This window comes from Rhinolophus sinicus, linkage group LG11, assembly GCF_036562045.2.
Source record: "Rhinolophus sinicus isolate RSC01 linkage group LG11, ASM3656204v1, whole genome shotgun sequence".
Lineage (NCBI taxonomy): Eukaryota > Metazoa > Chordata > Mammalia > Chiroptera > Rhinolophidae > Rhinolophus > Rhinolophus sinicus.
In genome coordinates this window covers 73,396,320-73,416,624 of record NC_133760.1, presented here as the reverse complement: position 1 = coordinate 73,416,624, position 20,305 = coordinate 73,396,320, and the positions used below count along the sequence as shown (strand labels likewise).

The 20,305-nt window shown below is 34.0% G+C and overlaps 1 protein-coding gene across 2 annotated transcripts in view; it reads left to right on the top strand.

Moving 5' to 3' along the window:
* The window catches only part of KCND2 (potassium voltage-gated channel subfamily D member 2), a 461,104-nt gene that overhangs the window by 111,949 nt on the left and 328,850 nt on the right, over nt 1–20,305 (top strand). The gene's annotated exons all lie outside the window — the stretch shown is intronic.

Genomic DNA, 20,305 nt, shown 5'->3' with positions numbered 1-20,305 from the left:
GATGAAGTACAAACTCCTAAGTATATGACTTTCAGAAATGACAAAAAACAAAAACAAAAACAAAACAAAGACAATGCATAGGAATTAAAAGAGTCCATTAGTAGGTTTTTCACATCTAACTCATCATTAGATGGATAATATGTAATAAATTTTGCTCAGTTTCACAGTGTTGCTATGAGCAAATTTTAGAGCTACAAACTTACTAATGATATCACACTAATTATTTTTGCAAAGAAAATATGCAGTTGTTATATAGACATTGACTAATTTAGGGACAAATCATGGCCACATCACATAGAAAACTGACAACGAAATGTAGGCATAACTCCTTTCTCTAAACCCAAACTGACACAACATTCAGCTCTATATATACAACCAGGTTTGTGGAAATTAAGCATACAGACATATATGTTATTAAAAATTGTTTTAGATATATTTACCTCAAGAGCACTGACAACTTACCAACAGGTTAATTTAAATAAATTATTTCAAATTCACAAAATTGTTTTTTAAGGAGTTGTCAGAAACACCAAAGATTTAAAGGTGTTTCAGAAAATTTAAAGATATGAAAAATTCTCAGAATGTATTGCTCTAGAAATCAGGTAACATAATATTACATGCAATACAATTCTTATTTCATGAAAGTAATTTTACCCTGCAATGGTTTTTTACTCAAGAGGTATGATTTAGAATGTTGTTGATAATAATATGATACACAATGAAAATATGACATCGAAAATTTATTTGCAGCTACATTATGCCAAATTCTTTATTGAGGGGTGAAAGAAAGCTTTTGTGTGTGTGTACTGCATGGAAGGATAAGTAGTAAGTTAACAGGAAAATAATAGAATAGTAGACATGTTTATAATTTTAGATTAAATAGAGGAAGATTAGATATCCTCAGAGATAAGGTACTCCCAAATATTAGGCAAAAATGTAGGTGGAAATGAAGAAACAAAGTATGCCAAATTCATGAGTAAATGGTTTTGATGATGTATAATCATAAGATTTGATTAGTTTAAATTTTATTTCTGGTACAAAGTGTTTTTAGGTATATGTTTTAGGTAAAAACAATTTTTATTTAAATATGACTCTAACATTCAATTTTAAGAGAGAAAGGAGGTAACTAGTAATTTCTCATTAGTTTTAATAGAAAACTGTCCAAACAGTGATAACATTCAAAAGTCAAATGCATAAGTTTTGTATTTTATAGAGATAAAAGTTTGCAGAGTCAGTAGTTTTCTATGATTTATTTGCTTGACTATCTAGAATCCAATCCGTTTTGTCATACTGAACACATTTTTATTTTTCCTTGAAGAGTTTGAAGAATATGTAGGTGATCATGAAGCATATCCCAGCTAGGAGAATGTGTGTATTTTTCCTTGTTGTTTTTTGTTGTTGTTGTTGTTGTTTTTTTTTTAAATTCAAGAAAATAAATACTTTTAGAATATAGAAATAATCAGTTTTCTTCTACTAGCCCCACCTAATCTTCTCATTGCCTAAAGACTGGATGTGGGACTGAAATCCTAATTAGTCAAATATTGATTAGGGTACTTAAGAGCAAAAAGATGAAAATTCTATGTGCATAGATTTCCACGCAGGGAGCAAGAACAGTAAATTTGTTAAGCTACTGGAAGAGTGCAAGCATAAGAAAGCATTCTGTTCATCTTAGAATAATTATAATACATTTTTGTCCCAAACAAACTAATAATGTTTATGTTTATTATTGTTAGAATTCAAATACACATATAATGACTTGATGATTTTTTTTTTTTAGTCCCACTATCACATGTTGCGAAAATTTTACTTTGGAACAGGAACATCTGCTGTTATTCCAGTTAACTTCTTTTTGTTACTCAGAGTTAATAATCAGTATTGACAAACAAAGAATAGTTTAAGTGTCTTTCCATGAGTTTATTTTTCTCATCCTAACTTTCATATAACTGAAAAGTAGTTTCTGCAAGGTTATAGTCAAATTGAATTATATTGTACCATTGTGAAGACTTTGGGAGTATGTAATAAAAAAAAGAACTGGTATGGAGAAATTCCAAGGATTACTCTTTATGTTCAGAACATCTTTCTGTGTTCTTAAAGGATATATTTTGGTTTTGGTAAACAGTATACGTTACCCGTGATCTTTCTTCTTTACTCCTATTTGGAGTTTTAAAATCAGCACCAATGTTATTCAATAGATGTGTTTGCCAGTCACACCATTCCCGTCATCTTAAATGACAGTAACCTTCAGACCACTTGTCACATCTAAATTTGCATCCCTGACCCATACATGTGACTTTATTGTTTCTCTTGAAGAAAATATTTATAAGTGATATCAAAGGTTTAGATATTGCAGAATTATTCTGGAATTAATTTTGAATGATATCGTCCCACTCTGCTTTAAAGAAATTATTCCCCCTTGGATTCTTAATGCATTATTTAAACTACAACTTCTCATTCTTTTTATTTCTCCTCTTTTACTCTGACAGTATTTTCTTTCTGTCTTCTCCACTTCTGTCTCAGCCAACAGAGTCCAGACTGTAAAGATTTCTTTTATACTGGCATTTATTCTTTAGTGTCTTACTGTCTTTTCATTATGATCATCCATTTATTTGAACAGTTAAATAAGGAGAATAAACACTCTCTGTGAATAATACGAAAATTAAGCTTTTCTTCTTTTTGGTTAGCAAATAGTGGTTATTTAAACTAGTGGAGGTTTCTAAAAGTACACTCATCAAGTTTAGCACTAATATGGTCTAAAGTTTAGTAAAAAATCACCCACCTGTTGATATAAGATGGCAGAATGAGTGACAAGACTTGACTTTAATAAAACATTATTGAATATACAAAAATATACAAGCAACATTTGACCCCACATTTGATGTTTGTGTACAAAATATATTTATGCAAATATTGCATATGCAAATATATGTGTGTGCACACGCACGCAAACACAGGTATGTGTATCGTATTATCTCAATATACCTTGACTAAGAAGAAAAAATTAGAGTGCAAAACTTCATTAATGAAACATTCTCTGGCAGTGTTATATAAATTTAATTATTAAGAAGACAACATGTACTTCTCCCTTCATTTTATACCTCTAATCATGTTAGTCATATGCTTGCTTATATGCAAGTAAGGCTGCATTAGTGAGACAAGATCTATCTACATTGCCAGCCTGATTAAAAGACATATGGCAAAATGTAACAAAGTTTGTATATATTGCATTCTGTCTTCTTTTTATATATCCACTGATAACTTTTCTAAATAAATATAAACAGGAAGAAAAGACAAACAGAAAGCAAAAGACTGTCCATAGTTAATATTTAAATGGTGTTACAGTATTAGTTACTATTAAGCTCCTCAGTAGAAATTACTCTCCCTCCCCACACCCACTTTCAGCGTACATCTGAAATGCCCATGCCTGAGTAATATGTTCCGTAATTTTAAAATGAATTTTTGTGGGACTACTGTCATCATAATACAACATACTACAAGGTATGAAACACCATACCTTGATCTAAATCTGTTATACACACATACTCTTTTTAGATCTTTGAATTTACTACCTGGAAGATGTTAGACAGGATATAGGTAACAGGCAAAGTGAACCTTGTAAACAACACTTCTAGCCATTTTGAGAGCAACATTTAGAACTGGCTCATATCACTGCCACCCACATTCAATTGGTCAGAATTTAATTACATGGCCATACCTAGTTGCAAAGAAGGCTGGTCATGTAGTCTTAGCAAGGGGGCTTAAGCCTAGCCGAAAGCTTCTTCAATTCTTACAGAAGAAAAACAGAATGAGTATTCAGGAAAAACTAGCAGTCTTCTATACCTTAGTCACTCTTTCCTTTGTGTAAACAAAGTCATCTGTATACAACTTCATGGATCCTTACAGATGGATCCTGCCATTTTGTAACAATGAGTTTCCTGAAAGCAGGAATCCTCTGTGCATCTCTGAAGATGCCATCTCTAGCTTAGTGCCTGGAAAAAGAAAAAGGAAAAAAAAAAAAGTAGGTGATCAGTAAATGTTAGTTGAATGTGAATGGATGAATTTTCCAACTTTTGAAACATCCACTTTACCAATCATATTTACCCCCAACATAAGGAGGATTAGCAAATAGATGAATGCTAAAAAGCAGCAAATTTAACTTCTAATTTGGTACAGGAAAAAGATTACTCAATTCTTCCAAATTCTTAAATCAGTAAGAAACAGCCTTGAAAGGCAATAACTTACACAGCAGAAAAATACACAGTTCCAAAGGATACTGTGTTTTCATTAATGTTCTAAAAATAGCTGGACTGTGAACCATTCTGAGCCAAAGACAACATTAAAGGTTTTGAGGAAAGAAAAATTTTCTTGGTATCCACAGTTTTTTCTGTCATATATGAGTATTTTCACATGTTTCTCCTTTTCTTTACAATTATAGCTCAGTTGGCTTATGCACTAGTTTCCACTCTTCTGCGCTGAGCTATTTTCATTCCAGCACAGTTATTTTCAGTCTCAACTGGAAATGAGTGCAGTGACCACCTGATGATATTGATGCCATCCAGCCTTCTTTGTATTCTAAGACCGAGCACGCGTTATTTTTAGTTTGACACTTCTTTGTATTGATCCGAAGAATTCAGTTCCAGGCTCACCTTTTCTGTCTAGCCTCAGGAGTATGCCAGGCAACACAGCCATTAAAATGTAGGTTTGATGGGAGCACAAAGTCAGAAGCATTTGTACATTGCTTATCTCGAGAGTTGTTGCAGTCTGATTTCAAGTTCGAAGAAGATACTAGACTATTTCAGGATATAGGAATGTTTCTGAGCAATAAAAATCACATTTATTCCTATGTTTATTTCACATCTATTTGTGAGGTCCGTTTTATATGATCATGGGTAATTGATGCATTGCAAGGTTAATCATTTCTCCGTGGCTGATTGCCACCTCCTTGCCTCGCTCTTCTCAATGGCTTTTCAGAGCATAGGGTTGCCTTGGAAGTCAACAAGTATTTCAGGATTGATTGAGAACCACAGGAGGTGGCCCTGAATAGGTTTATGCAAAGGGCCCCAATGCAAAGAGGAAGCACGGTTCAATTATTCTTTGGTCATCAATTAGCAATACTTCTTAAAAAGCTAAAAGTTAGAATTAAGATATCCCCTTCTTCTGTATTTAGGAATTCAGAAACCTTTATAGGATCCCGTCTTTCTTTTTTAGTTTTTATAACCTAAGAAATAAAAACCATTTACATCTGTATTCTATTGACAAATGCTGACAGTTCCACAAATTCCAATGTCATGTGAAACATTTGATCATTCTCTGCCACATATTATTGCCTTAACATTCTGTATATTAAAGCTACTTTACATAAATGTTCTTAAAGGAAATGGAGAAGAAAATACGGAGGAATTATATTCAGCTTCATATTATTTTAATAAGTACCTACAATCAAAGTATGATAATTAAAGGATGCTTCTGTCCTCACCAACTTCAGTTCTTTATTCAATGCAGTTTTTCCCGTGAGGCCTATCTAACTAAATCTCCATGCCCATCGCCACTTGCTTTATTTTTCTTCTGGGCACTTCTCACTGTCTAACATACTATATACTTTATTTATCTAGTTTATCCTCTCTCTTCCCCCAACAGAATGTAAGCTCCTTGAATATAGGGGCTTTTAGTATGTTTTGATCAGCAGCTAAAACTGTGTCTGTTGTATAGCAGACTCTCAATACATATTTGTTACATAAGTAGTTGAGTGACATACTGAATGAATATGCAGGTAATATTTATTTAAAATGCCATGTTATTTATGAGATTTTCCAAATTATTGTCAAAATATTTTGGTATAAGTCAACGTTTATGTAACTTTATTTTGCCTGTTAAAAGAAGTAAAGATGAGGACTTGAAAAAATAGCCAAAAATGGCAAAAAAATTGTAATTGTTTTCTTTTTCAGTAAGGAATGAAGAGTATTTACTTTTAATCATTTTTGTATTTGAGTGGCTGCATTTTGGCCTATATGTCATTACATAAACCAAATAGGGACTTTTGCACTAAATTTCTAAGCGCAGGCTACCCCTGTTTCTTCTCATTATGGAAACTATTAAAAAAGCAGCATACAATCCAACTTTCATTTTATAAGTGATTAGGAAAATAATTCTTCAAACTGTCCTTTTGTGAATGATAGAAATCAGGAAAACTTGATCACTGAAGTTTGGACTAAGTGGGTATTTTCTGTTAACTTTTTTTTTTTTTTCTTAAGCAGATAAAGACTTACATTTTCAGTAACAGGTTAAACTTATATTTATTTTAATTTTATGGTACAAAAATAAAACTGAATCTGTGTTTTATCCATTCTTAGTAGAATGCTAGTGATAATAGATTATTTTTACAAATATTATTGCTACCATTAATGAAAATGTTATAGTATTTTGGTCATCATTACAAATGAATATAAATCATCAATGTACATTTATATATTCAAAGAATACAATGATTTTAGGCTAAAATTCTGATATATATATATATATACATATATATATGTATATATATATATATGTATGTATATATATGTGTGTGTGTTGGAAGCTGTTACCTGTTTTCCACAGAAGTAGATTATTATAAATATGTTCATATTTTTAGAGTTCTGATATATTTAATTTGTTTTATTGAGTGAGTTATAGTTTGAGTGAATTCTAATTATTTCTGGGGAAAAATGAAACTTTAAAGCATCTGATATCTATTTAAAATTATTGGTGAGGTAGAAAATGTTTGGGTGATATAGAAATTAACCCCTGCCTCTAGGAAAGTATTTTTATAAACTTGACTAAAAGTCAGCTGTTAAATTCTCTTTATGCAATGAAATGGACCTGCTGAGGCGAATGGGAGTTTGGTAGGGGATGTTCTGGCCCAACACTAGCTGCGTAATCCATTGACGTCTCCCCAGTGCCAACATGGGACATCGGGCATAGTCCATGCCCAGGAAGTGTTTGCTGAGGAAAGACTGTGTGGCCAAATCCCTTCTCAGCAAGCCAGAGAGGGGGCTCTGACTCAGGCTGGGGTAGAGAGGGGTGCAATAGGGATGTGGGTGAAACCTGTCTGCAGTTTTAGGGAGGGAGCAAAAGGGAACCAGAGTCTCAAACCAGGAAGTTTGGAAATAAAAGGACAGTTGGAAAGATTTAAATCCGTGAGAGCTGAATGAAAGCAGGAATCACCCTCCCCACCCCGCCACCCACAGTAGAAGTTATGCCATAGAAACAAGCCAAAATGCGTTAGAACCAAGCTTCTCACATGGTTTCCACGGGCATATTCAAATGTAAAATTTATATGGTTTAGCAGAGAAAGATCTTGCCCTTTCTTCCCTATTCATCCAAATGCATCCAAATATCCAATATCCAATATATAAATACCCAAAACTTGTTTATGACAAACAATGTTTTAAAAGAGGAAACTTTTAAGAGCTATTGTCTTATAAGAATTAAAAACCTTAATCTTCCAAATTCAGACCTATTAACAGTTAGTTTCCAGATTCATCATTTGAATGTTATGAGTAATTTTGTCCTTATATTTACTAACGCGTCCTCCATGCCATTTTATGTGAAAATGTTAACGACTTCCACACTGGTTTCCTTAGTGAAGTGATTCTTTTGCTGTTTTAGAATTGTTCACAGAATCGTCACAAGAACCATTCTTCTCCTCAATTTTTGTGTTACCAGCAGTAAGTTCATAAGCACAGAGCTGATTGTTTCCATCTAACATAACTACAGTATTTAAGAAGCTAAAATTGACAAATCCCAGTATCATAGAATTTAGGGATACAGCATTAAGACTAAACTATTTACCAGACTTCCCTGTGCTATATAGAGTCCAGTGATACGAATATATATTTAAAACAAATATTATTTATCATATGAAATAGCATATTTATCATACTATATTGCTTTCACTTTTTTCTCCAAAGTCTGTAATGGGGGCATTTGACTCTCAAAATGAAAAATGAAAATTAATAGGGTAAAGTTTAATAGTCTCAATTTATCTTCTTTTGTTTTTCTGAACTGTCCAAAATACTCAGACGTTCTGAATTAATGGACTTGAGCTCATTTCCCATCTAATGACACTTACTATGTAACCTTGCAAAACGAGTTATTTCTGTGAGCCTTTATATATATACATATATGTATAATATGTATAGGGATAATCGTCGTATTTAACTATCAGACTTGTTGGAAGAAATAAATCGATATATTAATTGCCTAGCACAGTGCCAGGCTCAGAAAGGGCACCACTAATATTAGTTCCTTCTATCTAATTAGCACTGGAAAATCATTCAAAATCTGTTACCTTCAATTCAATTTTAAATACTTTTGAAAGGAGAATTTCTTAGTACCATCGGGAAATGCATTCATTTCTCCTTTCTCTTTAGCAAGTGAAATGCACATACATACTCTTCAAAAGATTTTCATGGTATTTGCAATGTTTTATATACTTTCTTCTCTATCATATATCAGTATATTCTTGATAAACTATAGTTTATTTAAACACTATAGGTGATATTTGATTCGAGATATGTATACAAATTTAAGATTTAGAAATTTCAGGCTGGTAACTTTGTTTTCAGTGCTTAGGTTACTTACAAATTGTTTCATGTGATGATTTTCTCAGTGTCTCATTGAAACATCTCCAGATAAAACCATGAAGTAATGGGGTAAATAAAGCCCATCACTTTCTATTTTTAACTTTTGAAATTTATTCTGAGAAATGCCCTGCAATTTTTTTGGGTGTCTAGTAATCCAAAGATATAAAATTCTCTAATCGTAATAGACTTAAAAATGCAAAAATATTTGAAAGGAAAGCCATTTTTTTAAACTACAGAAAACAAAACAACAACAACAACGAAAACCACCATGATTTCAGAAGAGAGAGAAATGTGATAGATTAACATAGGTAGCTAATTTATTCTTTAGGGTATAAACAATAATTCTAAGTATATGCTATAATGAATTTATATTAGGAAATATAATCAGGAATGGAAGGGACATGTACTGACTATATATTTGATCTTTTTGCTTTCATGTCACCATTTAAACCATCTAAATCAAATGATTGTTCATTCATGTTTTAGCATTAGTGTTCCCTTGATCTGCCTTTGGCTGAGTGAGAAGAAAAGTAGTCTCTTTTAACTTTGCTGCAAGCAGGTAGATTCTTCTTTACCTATTGGTTGTAGGAAACATGCTACACTATGCCATTCAAATTAATGATGCTGAGTTTAGATTCCCTCATCTTGAAACTCACTGACTTGTGACAACTACCTAAGCCTTCACATGCTGGATGTTTAGTTATGCAGAAGTTTATTTCTGAAGATTTCTAGTTTCACATATCAATGGAGGTGAGTGATATTATTTCTTCAAAATATGTCTTTGTAACTTTTACAGATCTTCAATTGTATGTATGGTAAACTCTCAAATATTACCCTATGTTCTTTAGGTAGTTTTACATTGTACATAGTAATCATATTTGGGGCAGTTTTCAATAACTATTCCAGTATTTAATTTCAAATTCAGTATAACTCAGTGTGTAAATAATTGTTAACTAGTAAAATGGCTCCAGTTATTTGATTTCTTATTTTACTTTCAAGGTAGGAGCATTAACATTGGGTTGGAGGATTGAATAAATAATTTTTTCAATAACAGAGAAATTGCGTTTTGTCCTCCTTCACTAGAGTCACTCAAATTTTGACTCTCCATATAAATAAACTGTCTGTTTTACTTGGGGCTACCTCTTACATTGACTTAGAACTTCCAACAGAGCAATCCCAGAACTTCAGTCATAAATTAAGGTAAATAGATTATAAAAGCTGAACTTCCAAATAAAGTCAGGTTAATAGGTACAAATGCACAGTCTGATGTGGCCACATGCTAGCAATTACTTGTTTATTTTTACCCATATAGATAGCTAAGTTTGGCAATGTCAAACTCAGTATTCACGCTTTGACCCAAATGTACATTCCGTATTGGTCAAATTAATTATAAGATAGATTGGTTTTCCTCCTAATTGTTGAGGACATTATGTGAGAGTGTGTGTCAAGCTTCACAGAAGCAACTGGTGTGCCTCAGCTAATAGTTTCCTGATTTATATCCTCAGGGTCAAGGAGCATATTTCATGTTAAATGTCCATGGCACCCTGCTAACTTAGCCTGGAACAACTCCAAATGATTTACACTTTTGGACTGGATATAACAGTTATATTTTAACATTAATAATAAGACTTTATTCTATGATTTCTTTTTCAATAGAACATTAGCCAACTCACTTGAATTTATAGTTTTCACTGGGTTGGTATTAGGTTGGTGTAAAAGTAATTGTGGTTTAACAGGTTAAAAATAATTGCAAAAACCGCAATTACTTTCACACCAACCTAATATTTTTAATTGAATAGATTGATTATTATTTGTGAGTTCCTATTAACATCAGAAAATAGTGTGACTTAAAGTCAACTTGGTTAATTAAAAGATAAGTGTTCAGTACTCCTGAGTTTAATTTAGCGTGTGTGTGTGTGTGTGTGTGTGTGTGTGTGTGTGTGTTCTAATGTCACACTCTGCATGATTTCTTTGTGTTTAACAAATATGAGTCATTGGTCATAGGGAGACCCCATGCCAAAAGCAAGTTCCTGTCCGATATACCACAGGACACCATGACCATATTGTACAATAGACCAAACACTAGTGGGCTTGTATTGTTATTATTTACTGAATGATTTGTCTCGCTAAATCACTTCACTGTCATTTCATCAGTATTTAACATATCCTTCTAGGCTTAAGAAAGCCATGCTCTGTGATATATATATATATATATATATATATATATATATATATATACACACACGTTATGTGTCATTCCCCATAGAATAATGAAGTATTATCTTAACTCACACTATGATGAAAGAGATTGATACTTGCCAATATGAGTTCCCATTTTAACAGTTAATATTAGCAAAATTCAAGTTCAGTTTGAAGTCTTCTCATTAAACTCATTCACCAAGGTAGAAATGTCATTTTAATCAAGTGCAAAACACATCCCAAGGTATCATTACAGTCCCTGGTCCTATGACCATATATTTTGAACAGGTTCTTCACTTACCTGGTCGGTAGTTGGTACTTCTTTCCCTTTTCCATTAATACATTAAAGGCCTTTTGACCACAACTACAAAATATAGGATAAAAAGTTAGACATCATAAAGAATGTGTTTTTTCTCCTGTTTTTATAGTCCTTCCAAAGTTTTGAACGTTAAAGCTCTCAACTCATTATATTTTAAGTAGTTTCTGCATTTTGCTGAGTTTAACAGTGCTGCTCAATTTCTTTAAAATGTGTTAATTAACAGCTAAATCATAACTTTTGTTGATCTGTTTATTGGATGACTGAGGTCAAAAGTCCAATAAATGGCAAAAAGGGATACATATTCAGGTTGTACTTTTAGTATTTGTGTTAGATGGATTTACTTAAATAATGAAATACCTTGGTAATTTGTATTTTTAAGGATTTTAAGTAAGTATAGAGTACTCTATAGTTATTACTTCTTTTTTGGTGGTTTGTAGAAAAATAAAAATACGGAAATAGAAAATTTTAAAAAGACATAGATTTGATCATTTAAAAATGCTTTTAAGTTGGAGAAATATTATTAAGGATAAAATGAGAACCAATTTCAATATTTGAGGCAGTTGTATTATTACTAAGTTGAATTTGGAAAACTTTGTTTACAAAAGGGAAATTTATCGTCAGAAAAAGACATCATATAGAGAATATCTTATAGTCTTTTCAGATAGTTGTGGCAATCAATATGACTTCCAAAGCCCTCACTATATTCTGAGCAGGCAAAACCAACTAACTACAAAAAATATTAACTAAGTGTTTGATTGATGTTCATAGTGATTATCATGGTAGTTTCAGTCAGTTCGTCTTCGTTGTTCTTGGCCATCCTTCCAAAATTTCTGATTGCTTTATTTCCCTTCTAATATCACCAACCAGTCATCCAGCCAGCCAGCCAGCCTGCCCGCCTACCTTCCACAAACGCAAACAAACAAATGAAAACATTCTGTGGCAAACAAACAAACAAATAAAAGCATTCTCTGTCTTTCCGTTATATGAGACGAAATGAACCTTCATTCCTGTGTAGTCTGTTCACTTTTGACCATTTTTCTTTTCTAGTGACCAACACAAAACCAGGTGTAAAGGACCTTACACTCTTACCATGCAAAACCTCCTTTGCACCAACGCCTCTGCTCTTGGTACTTCTTTGGGATACTGGTTTTCTTCTCCATTCACTCAGCCTAATCCAAACTTGAAAGTCCAAGTCATGTCATTTCTCTACCATTTCCCCTCCTACCTCCATAAATTTCCACAGTATCTTGCAAATATATGTGGTTATTTTCTTAAGCACTGCTAGGCAGCTAGAGTTTGGGATCCGTGAGGGTAGTAAAAGCACTGTGGTCGCTAGTGAGTTTAGCACAGTATTGATACACGTTAGGCTCTTATCCAGAGGTATTAAATGAATAGAGGAAAGAATGAATGAATACAATGGTATGATCATATTTTTTATTAGTAATTTAAAGTTAGCTAAAGGCTCTCAGAAAATCAGCCTTCATCATGCATCTATAATCATTTTATAGCACATGGCGCATATTTTCATTAAAGTTTTAGGAAAATAATAAGCAATTTAAAATATCTTATATTAGAAAATGCAATTTTTTGCAGCATATAAAGAAATGTATTTTGGTAAGTGTAGAGCCACTTTCACATCTTCCCAATGCTTATTACCCATTGTAATGACTCCTAAATGTCGGCCCATGGTGCCTCCATTTATAAAGTGTTAGGTATATTTTGACCTTAAAATAGGACGTATAGGAGGGAATGAAATGGTTCTTTTACACTTCATTTTTTTTTCCTTTTGTTAAATTATTCATCTGAGTTCAGGAAAAATGTGATTTCTGATTTCTAAGAGGTTTTGTGTAGTAGAAATTCTTATCACTGTAACATAACATCTACTTTAAGTGACCTTAAATTGATTTTATTATCAAATATATGTATGATGCCTAACCCTTATTGTTTTTAATTATTCAATATATTTTAATTTCCTAAGTTTTTTTCTTTTATTTTTAGAATTTATTTTCTAGTATTATCTCATTTTAAATGTCTTCCTAGATTTTATAACATATATTAGTCAAGAGTCTGTCATTCCCAGTGTCTGTACTGTTTTGTCACTCATTTTCACTTAATGTATAATTAACATATCCCCATATGACTAAATGTTCTTCCATATTATCATGCTGGTTAGAAATTTCAGATATCATACGTCTTTACCTATTTAAAAATATTGTAGTAAACATAGTTAGAGAATATTTAAATAAAATTACTGTGAACCAATTTCTAAAAACTGAACTGCTACTTGGAAGAGTTTAAACAGTTTTGAAATATTTTGATGTATATATATTTTGCTCTTTTCCATGCCAACTATGTCTTAAGTAATTATATCTCAACCAGCTGGTTGGAAAGTTGGTCAGTTTATGAATGTGTACCAGTGCTGGTGTGTGTGTGTGTGTTATATTATAATATTATATGAAGTACATTTTCTTTACCAATAAAAAAAATTACAATGATCTGGTAGAAGTGATCATTGAAAATGAGCACTAATAAATCTTTTTAAAAAACAAATTAGAAGAACATGCACATTGAGAATTGTTCTGGAAATAATCATAACTCCTATGATCATTCCTTTATTCATCCACTTTTGAAAAAAATTATTTACTGAACACCTACTGTATTTGAGTCACTGTGCTGAATGCCTGGGATGCAAAGACCAATGAGCTGTGACTTCAAGCCTTGCACCTCTGCAGAATATATTTACATTAGACATGTCCATTTCTGTAAAAATGTGGCTGTAAGAGATTCCTGAACGAAGTGGGAATGAGTGGGAAGTTAGTTGGTGAAGGCTTCACAGAGGAGATCGTATTTGAGCGAGCTCTAGAAGTATGAGTAGTAGTTTATTGGAAAGTAAAGGGAAAACATGAGAAAACTAAACACATGCAAATGTATACAGTGCAGATAATGAATGGGTGTTTGTTTTGTTCTTTGAAATGAAAAAGCAGTGTGGTTCAGGCACACTTTGTGAAATGTGGAGTGGCTCTTACTTTGCTAAGAAGTTCAGTAATTAATGTAAAGAGTGAGAAAGGGAGGTTTTTAGATAAGGGAGAGTCACACTGTTTATGTGGCAGTGTAGAGAATGGACCAGAGTGGAAAAGAAACTAGAGGCAAGAAAACAATGAGGAGACTTCCAGAACAGGCCACATGATAGAGTCCACACCTTAGTGGTGGTGGCACTGGAGAGAAAGAAGCTACATTTGGTGCCATGGAACGTGCTGGTTGAAGAAGAAGGAGAGTAAAGGCCCGAGGTTGCAAAGACACTTTATTACAGAGTAAGCTCCTTTCCCAGCTGACTCCCTGTGTGCTGTGTGCCATCCTCTGCTCGGACCCTAGTCCTGGCAGAAAGGCATCCCAGAGACCTGAGGGCTGGTGAATTTGGAGAGGTAAGGATCCGTGGTTTTCATCAGATTCTCATCTTACATTCAGGAATCAATTAAAAACATGGCAAGCTGATGTGTGTGTGAGCACTTTTCTAGGAAGGGACACCATGCTTCACACCACATTGCTTAAGTCGCTTATAACTCCAATAGCTGAGGCCACTGATCTGTCTGAATACCCTTTATTTTCACGGGTTTTGTTTGTATTTAGTCCTGTCTTTAGGGCAATGGTGGAGGGCAGGGTGGCAGAAAATACATGGGTTTAAGTGAGAAAGAACTGGTTTGGCATCCTGGCTCTGCAGTAATGCTCTGTGAGTTTGGCGAAATTGCTTAACCTCTCTTAACTGCAATTTCTTCACTTATCACATGGAGAGCCTAATGTCTACATCAAATGTGGGGATGTCAAATGAGAACTTATTAGCCCAGCACTTAGTAGAGTGGCTGGACAACAGAAGGCAGTATTGACAGAAATAATGATCATTGTTATTATCGTTACATTTAATAAATGGCAGTGCTAAGGCTCCCCTCAGTGCTCTCCCCTCCCTGAAACCATTACTCATCACTCTGTCTAAAGCCAGTCTCATCCTCTTTTGAGCTCTTTGCTTGTACCTCCTCTTAATATTTACCTTATTGTAACTTACATTTTAATGTATGATGTCTTTGTCTCATCCAGCTTATTGGTTATAGGGCTTTATTCATCTTGTGTTCCCTTTCATGTTGGCTAGCATACTTACTAAATAGTAGAGGCACAACATTTTAAATATTTTTATATTTAACCTAATATTTAATATAATATTTGCTATATTAACAGCTTATTTGGCTTGGTGGTAGCTATCACATCATTTGTCACATCATGTTGTCTCCCTGACAACATAGCGGCCTCTGGGGTTGGAATAGTCTGTAGTGTATTCATGGTGCTTACAGTACATTAGAGAAAAAAGGTACATTGTTTGAGTGAATGACCATGGATGGGCTTCTTGCACTTGAAAACTTGGGTTTTACTTTTACTCTTCAAAAAATAAATATCAGATGTCTTGTCATTTATGTGATATAATATAAAACCTTAAATCTTTATATAGTGTTGAAAGTATTGTGTGAAAATATCCCCATATTTGCAAAAACCTCATGTAACTCAAACATCTGGAAAAATTTAGAAACTAATAATGTATAGAGAGTTGAAAGATTTCATTTTTATAACGTTATCCTTCACATAATTTTCATATATTGTTTGCCAATAGGTAATTTATCCCTAGCTAAATATATAAATTAAAATTTCAATTAAGCTGTGTCTGTGGAACACCAATAACTCAATTATATTATCTCAAAAATATTAATAGACCTCACCAAGCAGCAGCGAAAATAGAAGTCAAAGCATTTTGGTTGTCTTAAAATGGCTCTTCTGTTTTGAATTTTTTTTTAATTTCCATGTGAATACAACAATTTTCTATATTGACAATTATTCCACTTTTAAATATCTAATTGCAAAAGGGTTGTACAATAAGGAAGAACATTATGGGTTCATGGGAAAATTTAAAAGAAAGATTATATTATTATTATTATTATTATTATTATTTTTTTGTGTGTGTATAAATTAACCAGCAAACAGCTGACACTCCAGTAAGGCAAACTGGTGTTATGAAAGTACGCAGCTGTCAAACAACAACTGTCTAGAATCTCCAGAACTGGAAGAATTCTTCATAAATAGCCCTTTATTTATCATGGCACTATCATGCCCTGTTTCAGTCATCTATTGACTTGTCTGTCTTCTCCACTGGCGTGCAATATGCTCTTGTCAAACCATCTTTATACTCCTCCATCTCTCAAGTACCTTCACGTGAAAGGCAAAAAATTATTGTTTATGGAATCAATTAATGATTTCTTTAACTAAACGATCACTGTCTTTTCCAATGATTTTCAAACTTTAAGGTGCATGAAAATTACCAGCAGAACTAAGTTTTAAAAGACAGATTCCTAACTCTTGCACACACAGATTCTAATTCCGTAGATGATGCAGCCTGGGTATGTGTCTCTTAACCAGGACACTAATGTTTCAGCTTCAGAAGCGAAGATCACTCTTTAAAAACATTGATAGGACATCTTTAATGTGATTAAGAAATCTTGATTCAGGTAAACGTCAGCAAAATCACAGGGCCATTGTCCACTGAATCTGAACTGAGAGGGTGAGAGGGAATGGGGACTGAGTTTACTGTAAGGGAAAGCCTGAGGTGACGCTGGGGACACACCACTGAGAGCCCTGAGGTGACGCTGGGGACACATCACTGAGAGCCCTGAGGTGACGCTGGGGACACACCCCTGAGAGCCTTGGCTGGAACTTGCCCCGCTGTGTGCCTGTTCGATTCGTGAGGTCAGTATGAACAGAAAGTAAAGCTCAGGTCTGACTGGGCAATGAGGGCACCACAGGGTAACCTAGGATCCATACAAAGCCCAGCATCCCACCTGGGCTACACGGGGTCCCTATTCAGTGGTTCAAGCCAAGCAAAAAGCAGGGAGCAACATCTAGACCAGGTGACAGAATAGCATCTCAAGACACAGAGCATGCAGGCCTATTGAAACCATAAAACATCTGATGTGACTTTGGTACCTGGACAGACTTAGCCTTCCTCTGGTCCTGTTGTAAGTCGCCTTTCTCGGTGACAGTGGACAGGAGCTAGCAAAGTATGTGCAGCTCCCCACTGGGTAAGCATCTTAGGTGCTGGCCATGGTGTGAGGTTAGATCTTCTGAAGCATTTATACCTTCAGATTCACCACAGAGTCTTTTAAAAATATTGTTCAGACCCTTGGACTCTAAGCCAGATCTAATAAATCAGTATCTCCAGGGAACACACAATGGGACTCGCTCTCTAGGTGACTCAGATGATTGGCCAGGTGTAGGAGCCATGAACTTTGAAAAACCTTCATAGAAATGTCATTAATGTAAAAGCAATTTATTGTACTTATTAAGAGTCACATCCTGTGCCCTCATCTCTAGCCTCATGTTTCTGCCTCTTGCACTCGTCTCCTCTCCTCATCTGTCTCTTAGTAGCCTTCTGTCCAAAATTATTTTGTCATAGATTTGCTTGTTTAGCTATTCTAACCCTCTATCCATAATAGCAATTTCCTCTACTCCCTTTTCCATCAATTTTCAGTCTAAAGCCTTATTTTTCTTTCCTCATTTTCTCTGCACAATTGATACCCTAAAGCACATTGAAAATGCATGTCACCATGTCGTACACACCACACCACCTACTTGTGCATTCCCACGTAAGTAGTACATCAACTAGCCTACATGTCAGAAAAAAGATAACGGTCCCAGAAATCTGTGTCTCTTAACCAGTGAGCAAGATCATTATTAACCTAAAAAATAAAAAAATAAAATAAAATAAAATAAAAATAATAAAAAATATATATATATCATTATTGACCTAAGGATGTAGGAAAAAGGTTACAAAGCAGAGAAAGTTGACTTTACAAGTGGAAAATGGGCTCAGAATGAAGCAGGACAGCCAAGACATTTTACACCCTTACTTGTTTTAACAAGATTCTACTGATTTGCAATTCATGTATAGAATGGTTCTGGCCTCCCTTTGGCTCAGGGCTCCCATTTATTCAGCCACCGTAAATAAGAGCCATCAGCAAAGGTTTTGAAATCTTCAGATGAAAGGAACTAAATGAAGGAAGCTTTCCCACAGCACAGATGCTGACTACAACACAGAAAGCAAGGGACAGCCGGCGTAGCGTGGTGATCGCAGCCACCTAATGGTCTCCAGCTTTGGAAACCATTAGTATTTATTTTCTGTGTACTGGGGTTATTTTAAATAAATATTTTTTTCTTCATTGAAACAGGGCATAGTGGGTTTTGTCTTAAGATGTGAGAGATATTGGAGAAGGCCACATTGAGTTAGTTTCTTTATGCACATTAATGGGCCGCAGTAGTTTCTTTCTCTGGTTATTCCAAAGCTAGTTGCTATTTTAACGCTATTATCACATGCTACTGTACCTGAAAGTGAGATTTTCATAACCATCTAGAGATGATTCATGGTGTTGTTTAAAAGGGAAACCTTAATAAATGATTCCAGCATGTTTTGTGTTCTCAATGTTATCATGGACTTAAAAAATGTGTAGGGATTATCTTTTTTGTATAGTTTACATCGGGGTGTCCAAACTTTTTTCAACGTTTCTCACCAAGGGCCATATGCGGTAAAATACACAAATAGCCGGGCCACTCAGTTGAGGTGAAGTATATATTGCCTCACCTGGTTTATTTAAGTAAACTAAATATATTTTTTGGAATTTGCTGCGGGCCAATTAAAACTGAATTGCGGGGTGCAGTTGGCTCACGGGCTGCAGTTTGGACACCCCTGGTTTACATATATAATCTACATAGTTTAAATTGTTAGATCAATGAGTTTGCAGTGGATGGAATTATAATCTTAATGAAGTGCTTTGTAAAACCTTCTTATATTATTGTTGAGGTACAGAACCACTACTCACTCCTCTGGGCCATGGGAGTTTAATTGGACCAGTGTGATATGTAAAGTTGGGAAGCATAACTTGAAATAGAGAACATACTAATTTAGATAACAGTGGATTTGCAGTTAAAACAAATTCTCATTTAATCACTTTATTATGTCTGATAATGTCAGTATTCAGCACTGCAGAATACAGTAAAGAAAAAACAATGTTGCTTATTAAAATCAAGTAACTATTGGGCATTTTATGGGATATAGGAAATGTAGACATGTTCTCAGCCTTTCAGGACCTCAAAATGCATTTGGTCAGACCAGGATAGACAGGTATAGGTATAGGTATAGGTATAGGTATAGGTATAGGTATAGGTATAGGTATAGGTATAGGTATAGGTAGATGTAGATATAGGTAGGTGTAAATATGAAAGAATAGCTATGTTATATTGCATTTATTTTCAATAACATATATTTCACACCTTATTTTTTATACAACTCAGCTGATAATTATTTATACCACATAGCATCTCCTATATCTTTAAATTATTATTTAAATTCATGAACTTTTTGTACTTCAGAGAAGACTTGTTTGCTTGTTTTTTGATGTCTGTTTTCTAGAATAACTTAGGTATTGTGGATACAGGAAAGCCCTTTTAAGTGCTGAAAGTGTTCGTTTCATTCTTATTAATTTTATCATTTTAGGATGTCAGCATTTGTAAATGCACTACTTATTTCCTTAACTTATTAAAACGAATAAGTAAAGTATGTTTTTAATCTATTCAGAGGTATCATTATGTGCATCAGTGTCTGTGATATTCTCGTAATAAAATTGTCAGTGTAGCACGGATATGATGAAAATCCCTTGGTTTCCTGGGGCGAGGGGGGAATGCATTATCGATCTAATTTCATGTTATTTTTATTTTCCCTTAAAGATGTGTGAAGAAGTTAGGTAATTTTCTGTGCCCTTTCTACTAAATTACTACTAATTTATTAAGTCCATCAAAGGCTACAGTATCTTCTTCCAAGGGGTGTTTCCAGTAAACAGAAAACTATCCACTTCATTACGAACATCGATGGGCCTGTGTTTGTCAGTATCTCTGAAACATTATCTCCGATTTCCTCATCACCAATATCAAGGTTCACCTACAACATTGCTTCAGTCACACACTCCTTCCCTTGCTTTGCTTTGATTTTGCTCCCAATGTAGGAAGGAGGATTATTTTTATATTTTGAAGTTTTGGATAGAAAATTGCATTTCTAAGGATGTTGAGTGCGGGGAGGATTTTT